The sequence below is a fragment of the Felis catus genome, chromosome F1 (genome assembly GCF_018350175.1).
Source record: "Felis catus isolate Fca126 chromosome F1, F.catus_Fca126_mat1.0, whole genome shotgun sequence".
NCBI lineage: Eukaryota > Metazoa > Chordata > Mammalia > Carnivora > Felidae > Felis > Felis catus.
The window spans coordinates 19,489,474-19,499,872 of NC_058384.1; positions in this window are offsets into that span (position 1 = coordinate 19,489,474).

The following is a 10,399-nucleotide window of genomic DNA, read 5'->3' on the forward strand; positions in this document are numbered from 1 at the left end:
CTCTAAGGCACAGAAGAAACAAAATGTGTGTCGGAGCCCAAAGAATGCGTTGCTTCAAACTGCTAATCAATGTTAGACACCAACACCAGCAACTGCTAATAACGAAGGAAGAATCACCTCTCTTCAGCTGTAATTATTTCTGACACGGGTCTCCAGGAGGACTGTCAAGACTCAGGTTAGCAGCTCAGGGTGATAATAACCCAAGATTACCAGCAATCCGCAATGTCTGGAGAAAAGATGGCTTGGAGGAAGGGAAGTGGCAATTAGAAATACTTGTCATGGTAATTGCATTGTGAATAGCAGGCATCCACTTTTCTTCTGCCTGACTTTAGAAATACATCTTCCAGGCAGGTAGAGCAATGAAGGAATACATCACATTTTCAGAAATAACATTGCAGGGGGAAAAAAAAGTATTATTTCTGTCCAAATAACGGTGTGCTGGATAATAAAGACTCTTAAAGTCCATATGGCTGAGAACAGTATTATCTGACCAACCAGTGAAGCTTCCTTAAGCCAACCAGCAGCTTCCTGATCTTTTCACTTGTAATGATAACTCCAGTCCATGTCAACATATTGTCCTCTGCCAAGACCAAGACAGCTCTCTAAGGACAAGGAGTTGAGGCTCTTTGACATTATTCTTCAATCCTTAACTTTGTCAGAAATGGGCACATTAAAAGTTCTCCATGCTGGAGCTGGTCTAAACATTTAAACTGAGAATGGTCAATCAAGGCCTCTCACGTGTCCATCCTGTAGGCTTCATGGCTCCAACAAATGGTACAGTGTTACTCTTCTGTGGGTTTTGAAAAACTATGGAGAAACTAGGAAATGCAACTACTCATTTTAGTCTCCAACAGAGTTCTGTCTGAGCTCTAATACTGAATGATGCAGCCACTGATGAGGTTTTTTGTAGTGGTGAGGGTCCGGAAACAATGACCAAGAAAGAATTCTTGAGACGTCTTTGGTGTCAAAAAGAGGACTTTATGAAAACACAGGGACAAGACCCATGGGCAGGAAAATCCACCTCCGGACTCATTATTTACTTGGGAGTTGGGGGAGGTATAGTCAAGGGGAAGTTTCCAAAGAGATTTTCATATGCTGAAGAAGACTCATAAGATACTAGAGGCCTAGCTATTGTCAAGCTAAGGTTGTTTTTCCCTCTAGCAAAGCATTAACATTAAGACAGTAGGGAGTTCCTGGAGAAACATTTTATTCAGCCTGCCTCAAGTATTCTGCCTGCCTCAAGTATTTGCCAATGGGCTGCAGGTTATAAGGACATTTAATTCTGTCTGCTGTTTCCTTCTGCCTTTGTTTCCCACATCAGCTACTACTAAACTTGGAGCCTATGTGAGCAGTGAGCATTCTAAAAAGCAACTGACCATGTCAACCCCTGCTTAAAATCGATCAGTGGTATCCTGTTGTTTTTTTGAACAAACCATGGTCTCCTTAACATGAAATCCTTCACTTACAAGGCTCTCTCCAAGTTTCATAACTCAACCCTGATATACTCACATCAAAATTTTGAACTGTAGTAAATTAATGACAATTCTTTGATCACTGTGCTCTCTAAGGCTTCATTCTTTTGTATATGTTGTTCATTCAGAGAATCCCTTTCATCTAACTCATACTTACTGAGCCCACCCCTGGAGTCACCTCCATTCTGAAGTCTTCCTTAATCTAACCCCTAACACTCCCCTGCCAAATCTGGTTTTGGCATCTCTTCCATGTTCTAACTGCATCTAGTGTATTTCTGTATAATCACATCCTATACTGTTTATCTGTCCACTTCCCCCACTAGACAATGAGCAGCTTGAGGGCCACGGCTTGCCTTTTATTCCATTTTCTCTGGAGCCAATTATCATGAAGAGTTCATTTGCCAGACTCAAGCTGAATGGAACCCATAGATCAAGGGGAAAAAAAGAAGGAAGAAAGTTAAATAATGAAGATAATGGAGAGTAATATTACTTGACACCATTGGGGAGAAAAAAATTCTCTACCCTTCTAAGTTCTTTGGATGGTCCAATAATTAAATCAACACAAGCCAGATCAACAGGAGAAAAAAAGCAAAAGTTTAATAACATGTATACCTCCTAGAGAGCCAAAAAAACTAACTCCCCAAATGGCTGAAACTATCCCGTTAAATACCACAATCAGCTAAAGAGAAAAGAAGATGTTGGAGGCAGAAAGTCAGTTATGGGAGGTGAGCAGGAAGAGCACAGTAAACAAGGACATTGTTGTTATGCATATTTAAGTTGTTGCCTTCTCCTTTGATAAGAGCTCCTAGAGATTGAGTCAGCCTCCTCTTCCTGGTACAGCGAGAGAGACACCATTATAAGTGGAGATTACATTTTTTAAATGTAACTATCTCTTACAAAAACCAGTTTCAGAGGTTTTTTTTTCTTAACAATAACCAGTTTATAATAATCGCTATGCCAGAGAGGTATATCTTGGGGTAGACAAATCTGCTCCCCTTCAGTACATTCAGAAAGAATTAAACTTTTTTAATAGATAATGGTTTTGCAAAGTCTAGGCACCAGAGACTAAACTCTACTAGTTGCATAGTGTCTTCTCTGGTCAGATATCTGAATTTTAACAACACTCAAAAGAGTTCTGTGGGTTTTTTGTTTGTTTTTTTAGTGTTTATTTATTTTGAGAGCAAGAGAGAAAGAGAGAGAACGAGTTGGGGGAGGGGCAGAGAGAAAGGGAGAAAGAACCCCAAGCAGGCTCTGTGCTATCAGCTCAGAGACTGACATAGGGCTCCATCTCAGGAATCCTGAGATCATGACCAGAAGTGAAATCAAGAGTCAGACACTTAACTGAGCTACCCAGATGCCCCAAAAGAGTTTTTTAACATGGAAATTTATTAAGGATATTTTTACAAAAGGACTTATTGAGAATTTATAGAGAGGCAAAGACTTCTGATATCCTCCTCTGATGCCTCCTCTCTGAAGAACAGCGATGAACAGTGAGCAGCAACTATCCTGGGCCTGGGCTCTCTTCTCCTGGCCCCACATGGTTCTGCCTTTATGGCTTCGTCAAGGTTGAACTGTAGTGTGAATTTTGTCTTAGCCGCCTGGCCAACAAATGATATTTTAAGAGTTGACTTCAGTTAATTTCTAGAAAGGTGCTGCTCTCCTCTTCTCTGCAAAATTCTGGCTGTGCCTCTATAACCCTACAGCACCAAATTCCCATGCTGTGCTCCATTGCCATGGCTCTGACCAGTGGGTTGTCTGGGAAGCCTCCATATTCCTCTGAGCTGACAGTGGTTTTAAAGTCTGTTTGGTAGAAACAGTCTCCCTGCTCCTATTCAAACTTATTTGGACCACATTTGCATAATGCCAGATCATTTACTGAGCCACACCAGTAAATATCCCCTGGGCAAGGCAATTTGAGACTTGACATTAGTTGAATTACTTGATGCTAGGTGATTGTAACCACACAGGCCACAAAGGGCCTGCGTGGGGCCAGAGACACCCACAGCCCTCACGTCAGATACTTGCTTGCATGGGGAGAACATGGCCTACAAGGAGAGAGAGTTGGGGCTCCAGCTATGGAGAGATAAGGAAGTAAGACCCTAGGTGTAAGATTTCCAGTTGGGCTTTGCTTAATAGTGGCCAGGCCCACAAGCAGAAGTGAAGGCACTGCTTTCATAGGAATACTTGTAATACTTCAGGCACAGTCATGCCACACTAGGGCATAGAGGACAAAGTGCAACCCTGATGTACTTTATTAGCATAGTAATGTCAGGAGAGTTTGCAGGTAAAGAGTATCAGAAGACAGCACCCCAGTCAGGAAAGCAATTTCCCATGAAGGGTACCAGCCACGGGTACCCTCTTACAGTGTCTTGTGGGTTAAGGACACCATCAGGAGCCAGAACTAGGAGAATATGAAAGGCCCATTAACGATCAATGATGAGATGCCTCCTGCAAATGCCCAGAAATACCTAGATGGAGGGTGGTGATGGTTAAGACTTCAAACAGGCTGCAATCCTGAAAATGCAACTGGGGCTAAAGTCTTACACATGCAAATTAGCACTCATAAACCAGGAAACAAAATTAACATTATTGTTAAAGCAATTCTGGTCATACCTTTCATGTGCAAAATTATCAAACGCACCTAAAACCATTTCTGGCACAAAAAAGGTACTCAGGGGGTGGCTGGGTGGCTCAGTCAGTTAAGCATCTGACTCTTCATTTCAGCTCAGATTGCAATCTCACAGTCTGTGGGATCGAGCCTCACATGGGGTTCTGTGCTGACAGCACAGAGCCTGCTTGGGATTCTCTCCTTCTCTCTCTCTCTCTCTCTCTCTCTCTCTCTCTCTCTCTCTAAATATAACTAAACATTTCTGGGGTGCCTGGGTGGCTTGGTTGGTTAAGCGTCCGACTTCGACTCAGGTCATGATCTCAACGGTCTGTGGGTTCGAGCCCCGCATCGGGCTCTGTGCTGACAGCTCAGAGCCTGGAGCCTGTTTCGGATTCTGCGTCTCCCTCTCTCTCTGCCCCTCCCCTGTTCATGCTCTGTCTCTCTCTGTATCAAAAATAAATAAACGTTAAAAAAAATTTAAAAAAATAAATATAAATAAACGTTTTTTAAAAATAAGGTACTCAGTAAATGTTATTACACTTAAAGGAAGCAGGATCGTGGAATGTGAGCACAGGGCTGATATGCAGCTGGAACACACTGCAAGTGTGGCCAAGTGCTCACCACTAACGTCTGCTCTGGATGGTGTCTGTGCTATTCCATTCGTTGTTTTCAATATTGCCCCTGGATAAGACACTAAGAAGTCTGAGATGACCCTGCCTTCTCCTCTAGTGACTGTCAAAGCAGTTCCTGACTGGCTCAAAAGTTTGCAGGTTCAGCAACCTTCCCTGAAAGAAGGTACTGGAAGCTGTTTCCCCCACCCTCCCACTTACCTCCCCATCCACACCACACCAGAACCAGGCCCATCCCAAACCAAGTTCTCTACAGTCCTCTCACAGAAAGACTCCACATCTGTGACTCGGGAGTAACACAGCTCATCTTTTGTAGCATTTTGTAAGTTTTGCCCTTAACGTGGGCGCCCGCCCATCTGATGGTTGTTTTGTGAGGAGCAGGGAAGGGTGTTTTACAGCTCGGCTGCTGGGAAGCACAGATGTTGCAGGCTTTGTCGTGGTGAGGTGGTAAAGGCTGCAAAGAAGGTGGGAGAGCATTAATTATCTTCCCGCAGCTGTTCATTAGCCCGCAGATGCCTTGTCTCGCCGTCTTCAGGGCTGACAACCACATGATTCCAAAGCAAAGCAAATCAAGAAATTAGAAGGAGGAAGGGAAAAACTACCTGAAGGTTAAAACAGAAAGCAACATGCAGGACAGCTTGAGAAGAGACCCCCAGTCTCGGCTTTTGGGAGCACCAGGTGATCACGGGGGTCTCTGAGAGACAGCCTAGGGCTCAGCGCATCAGCGAATCCCAACACAGGCTGCCGGTAAAGCTCTATATCCAGATGCTGGAAGACCAGCCATACAGGTTGTCAGAAAACAAGATGCAGGGGCAAAGTTTCTTCTTTTTAAAATTTAACTTGTAAGTGTTGACGGAAGATGCTGCTTTGCCAGCCTTGTAAAGTCCAACGCTGAGCCAGTCCGGCCTGAGTACAAGCCGAGTTCGTGCCAGTGATCGGAAGGGCAGCACTTCAGACCTCACTGGATCTTACCTGTGGAGATCTCACCTGAGCTTCTTCTCATTTTGCTCCACACAGAGAAGGCACACGATAGCCTCAAACACCAGTGCAGCAATATTCAAACCAGCAGCCGTGAGTTTTAGCCTGCCGGTCCTGTCTCACGGTGCCTGGTTCTAAGATGGCATAATTATGTCAATATCTTCACTCTCCACATATGATGCTCCCTTGCTCCCAGGCCCTCTTCTGCCTTTCTAGCTTCAAAAATGACTTCAGGGGTGCCCGGGTGGCTCAGTTGGTTAAGTGTCCTACTCTTGGTTTCGGCTCAGGTAGTGATCTCATGGTTCATGAGTTTGAGCCTACACCCAGCTCTGCACTGACAACTCTGAGCCTACTTGGGATTCTCTCTCTCTCTCTCTCTCTCTCTCTCTCTCTCTCTGTCCCTCCCTCTACTCTTTCTCTCTCTCTCCCTCTCTCTCTCTCTGCTCTTCCCCCCACCTCTCTCTCAACATAAATAAATAAACTTTTTTTTAAAAAAATGACTTCAAACTCCCATCGCTTTGTGAAACCTTGAAGTCAAGGTCGCCTGGGGGGCTCGGTCCATTAAGTGGCCGACTTCAGCTCAGGTCACAATCTCAGTTTGTGGGTTCCAGCCCCATGTGCTGGACAGCTCAGAGCCTGGAGCATGCTTCAGATTCTGTGTCTCCCTTTCTCTCTCTCCCTCCCCTGCTTGTGCTCTCTCTCGCTCTCTCTCTCAAAAATAAACATTAGAAAAAATTTTTAATAAAAAAAAGAAAAGAAAGATGAATACCTCTTCTTATCAACCCCTGTGCCATATATCCTTGTTCCTCGTGTGTCCCACTCAAAAAGGAATGAGAATAATCTTGTATGTGATACAGATTAAGAGTCTCCATATGATTAAGCCAGATATCCCTAAAGTAAAGCGTGTAATGTGCTCCCTGCTAAAACAGGTGGGCATCTGCAGCAGGAGGGGGTCTCAAGCAAAGATGAGGGTGAATGAAGCCCTTCTCTGGAATTTTATAGGAATTTCTGCAGGCTGGGATACGGCCCCAACCTGTCAGGCCTCCTGCTGGTTCCCAGCACTGGAGATCGCGCACACTAGTCCCTTGTGTTGAAGCCCCATGGTGAGCATGGAGAAGGGTTCTATCCTGCTCCCACCTCTTCTCCCTTCCCGCAGGCGATCATGCTAACCCTCCTTTCACTGGGACCATCACATCACAGACAGCCATGTGGGTTTCCACCTGCCACAGAGTACCAGTCAAGGGCAGTATGCCACAGCTGTTTCTTGAATGAACTTGTATGTGGACTTAGTCTAAGTGCTGCCACATGCCCTGGAAAGACACAAGTATCAGTTTGGAAACTTGGGAGCATCCCAGGCAGGTGTACTCTTGAAATGAGCCCCTGTACTCAGAGCGTGTAATCTGAAACCAGCCTCTGTACTCAGAGGGCCTGCAGCAAGGAGGAAAGAGGCGGCCACTGTAGGTTGGCAGATGGCAGGTTTAATACACAAAGAGAACTTACATAAGAAGCTTGCCTCTGGGGACCTCAAGATGAGTAGATCTCCACAACTGCCTGCATATCTTCACAGTTCATATGGAGGCCTTAACTGGGTTCGACCACACACACCATTCAGATGGTCCTAACATCACATCACCATCTCAGGGCTCTGTCCTAGGGAGTCGGAAAGGCAAATGGAACCCACATTCAAAGGACAGGGAGGGGGTGAGGGGCCTCTGAGTGTTGGGGTCCATCTCATGGGTCAGCCAGAGGTCACACCCTTTCAATGACCTCCCCAAATTAAGACATAACAGAACTCAAGCTGATGGGGATTCCCAGGTGCCATCTTGTCCATCTACCAGCCCAGACCCAGCCTAAGTCATGTGAGAGAACTGACTTTCATTTTAGACATTTCTGGGCACGGTAACTCCATTTTTTCCTCTGCCATCAAGTCACCATTTGGCCTTCTCTAAACAAGTTCTCCCTCATGTCTAACCTGAACCCTGCTGAAGCTTTGAATCATTTCTCCCAGCTGTGCACATTCCCTGTCTCTACGAAGTTTCATGACTTATTTCACATGTAGGCAATAGGAGTTAAAGGCTGCTCTCTAACAAATTAATATCATCAAGGCCAAGGGATTAAAAGCCTGCTTGCATCCCAGGGCCAGTCACTCAGCCACTTTTCTGGTCCAAAGTCCCTAATCAAACGGACAAGATCCGGGCTCTTTCAAAAGCAAGCATTGACCCCTGTCCTTGTCCTCTTCTTCGCCCCTAAGTGGTAACTCAGAGCTATCCATTTTTAAGTGATTTTCTTCTTTCTCAGTAGTTCCACTTTGGGCATTTTGCTATTTTTATATTATTTATATGGGTGTGATCCTTTTGTGATGATTATCTGTGATTAATCCTCGCAGCTATGGGAAAATCAGTGTAACAGCTTCTACTGCATCTAACAAGAGTTGATGTCTGTGTAGCTTTTTTGTGTTAAGCAGCTTTGCAAGTTCACTTTAATTGACAAGAGAAAAAGGGGATATGCAATTAAAAAGGTGTTTATTATTTATTTTTTAATATATAATTTATAGAAATTATGTATATAGTAGACAGATAATAAGGCATGCTTTCAGCGGGATTTAATGAAGCCAGGTGGCATATCGGCAGGGCCCTAGTGCCCTCCAGTGAAAGGCTTTGCAGTGTCTCCTCCCTGGGTCCAGGCTGCCATCAGAAGGAAGCCCCCCTCCACCAGTTGGAGGCAAGAGGAAGGAGGATGTTGTGATAGTCCTAGGAATATGATCACAGCATGGATCTCCAACTCCTGTTTCAAACAGGAGCTGTGTCAAAATCATTACAGCCCATTTCTGACAATAGGGGACAGGGAGAAGCCAATTCTCCCCCCCCCCCCAGAGTGGCTGGCTCCCCAGACACTGGCAGGCAGGCAGGAACAACTCAGCCCTTGAGTTTAAAGGGTTAAAGAGGAGATTTACAGTACCATATTTCTTTCCCTGAAGCATCAGGCAGTTCATATGTACACATTTCTTTCCACTAAGACCTAATTTTCCACCATTTTCCTTGATTTGCAGCTCCCTTTTCCCCATTTCCTTGATTTAATGCCCAATTATTTTTTGTCCCATTGCCAGTAAAACAAAATATTTCATAACTGCTTCTGTGAGGTTTTTGGATACTGTTTTAAACACATGACTTACACACCTCATATTGCAAAATTTAGAGAAATCTAGCGAGCGCTTACATATGAATTCTGCATTTTTCTCAACCAGCTGACCTAAGCTTGACATTTAAAGTACCAAGCCTTTCTTTCATCCTCTGCATTCTCCCATCTCTCGGTTTTGACTCAGCATCCTTGGTGTCTACTTGAGAACAGGGACATTGAGACCCCTTTCTCCTCCTTTCCCTCCTCTGGTCATGAAGGGACACGAGTGGACAAGGAACTAGCTGGGAAGTCAGCATATTGGCACCCACTTCCACACTTGCCACGAACCATCTGTGTAGACTCGGCTGCCTCATCTCACCAATTTGGTTATTAGTTACTTCATGTACAGAACGGGCGTTTTGAGTCAAATCACTTCTAACTTTCTTATGGCTCTAAAAACTCTAGATTCCCTTCTGTGTCCTAGAAACAAAACTTAAACACCCAGACTTATGGGTCTGGTTTTGGTATTTGAAGAGGGAAAAAATAAAACATCAAGAGGCAAGGCTTCTCTGCTATCAAAATCTTTTTTCCCTACTTAAGCTTCTTTTGGCCTAATTTTCACATGCCATAGACACAAGGACAGTAGGACAGAAAGGAATCTTAACAGAAGTTTTCTCTGATTTGTTTGATAATCCTTTCCTTGCTCATCCAGCTTTACACCTTACTGTTCTGTTTTCAATAAAATAAAAGTAAAAGCAACTTTATTTTGAGAATTTCATGAAAGCTATAAAAATACTGGAGACAACCTGGGGTATCCAAAACCATTATTACCAAACTCACTCTGAAAATGTTCACTCTGAAAATGTCACAGAATGTGGCCACTCAATTCCCCACCTACCAATAAGAAGGGACTGCTTATAACTCAAGGCAAAACTCCCCCACGTCAGCCCCCAGTTCTGTCACGTTCACTATCAGGCACCTGATTTCTACCACCCAGAGAGGGCAGAGCTGGCTCCACCCAGGTCCCCAGTCAAGGGTCCAGGACAGGGATTAGGGTCTATAAAAAGGCACTTACTACAGGAGACTAGATCTAGTGGGGCAAACACAACAAAGCCCCCCACCCCGCCCTGAAAAGGAGCTTCAAACCCTAGTCCAGAGATGAGAGGGACCAGAGGCAAAGAAATCAGAAGTACAGAGCTGAGTAGAGAAAGCCCAAAGGGAAATTAGACTGGACTAGATAAGAAGAGATTCCCAAGACCACCAAGAAAAGAGGGCCACTAGGACAAATACCAGGCCCAGGCTAGGAAGGGGTCAGATTATATTGCATATCAATCGAATCCGCCCTTGCTAGAGGGTTTGATATGTTTTTTCCCCCCACTGGGGTCAAACATGCTGTCAAGTGCCTGGGGATTCTAAGGTGATTGCTATAAACTACGACGGTATTTGCTTCTTGGAGACAGACAAGGGCCAGATACCTGATTAGGCTGGAATCCAGAAGATTTTTGGAAAGATGGTGGGCTGACCACACAAGGGTTCCCCCACACTTCCATCTCCAACTTACTTCTATTTCCTGAGCAAAGGAGCACCAAGACAAA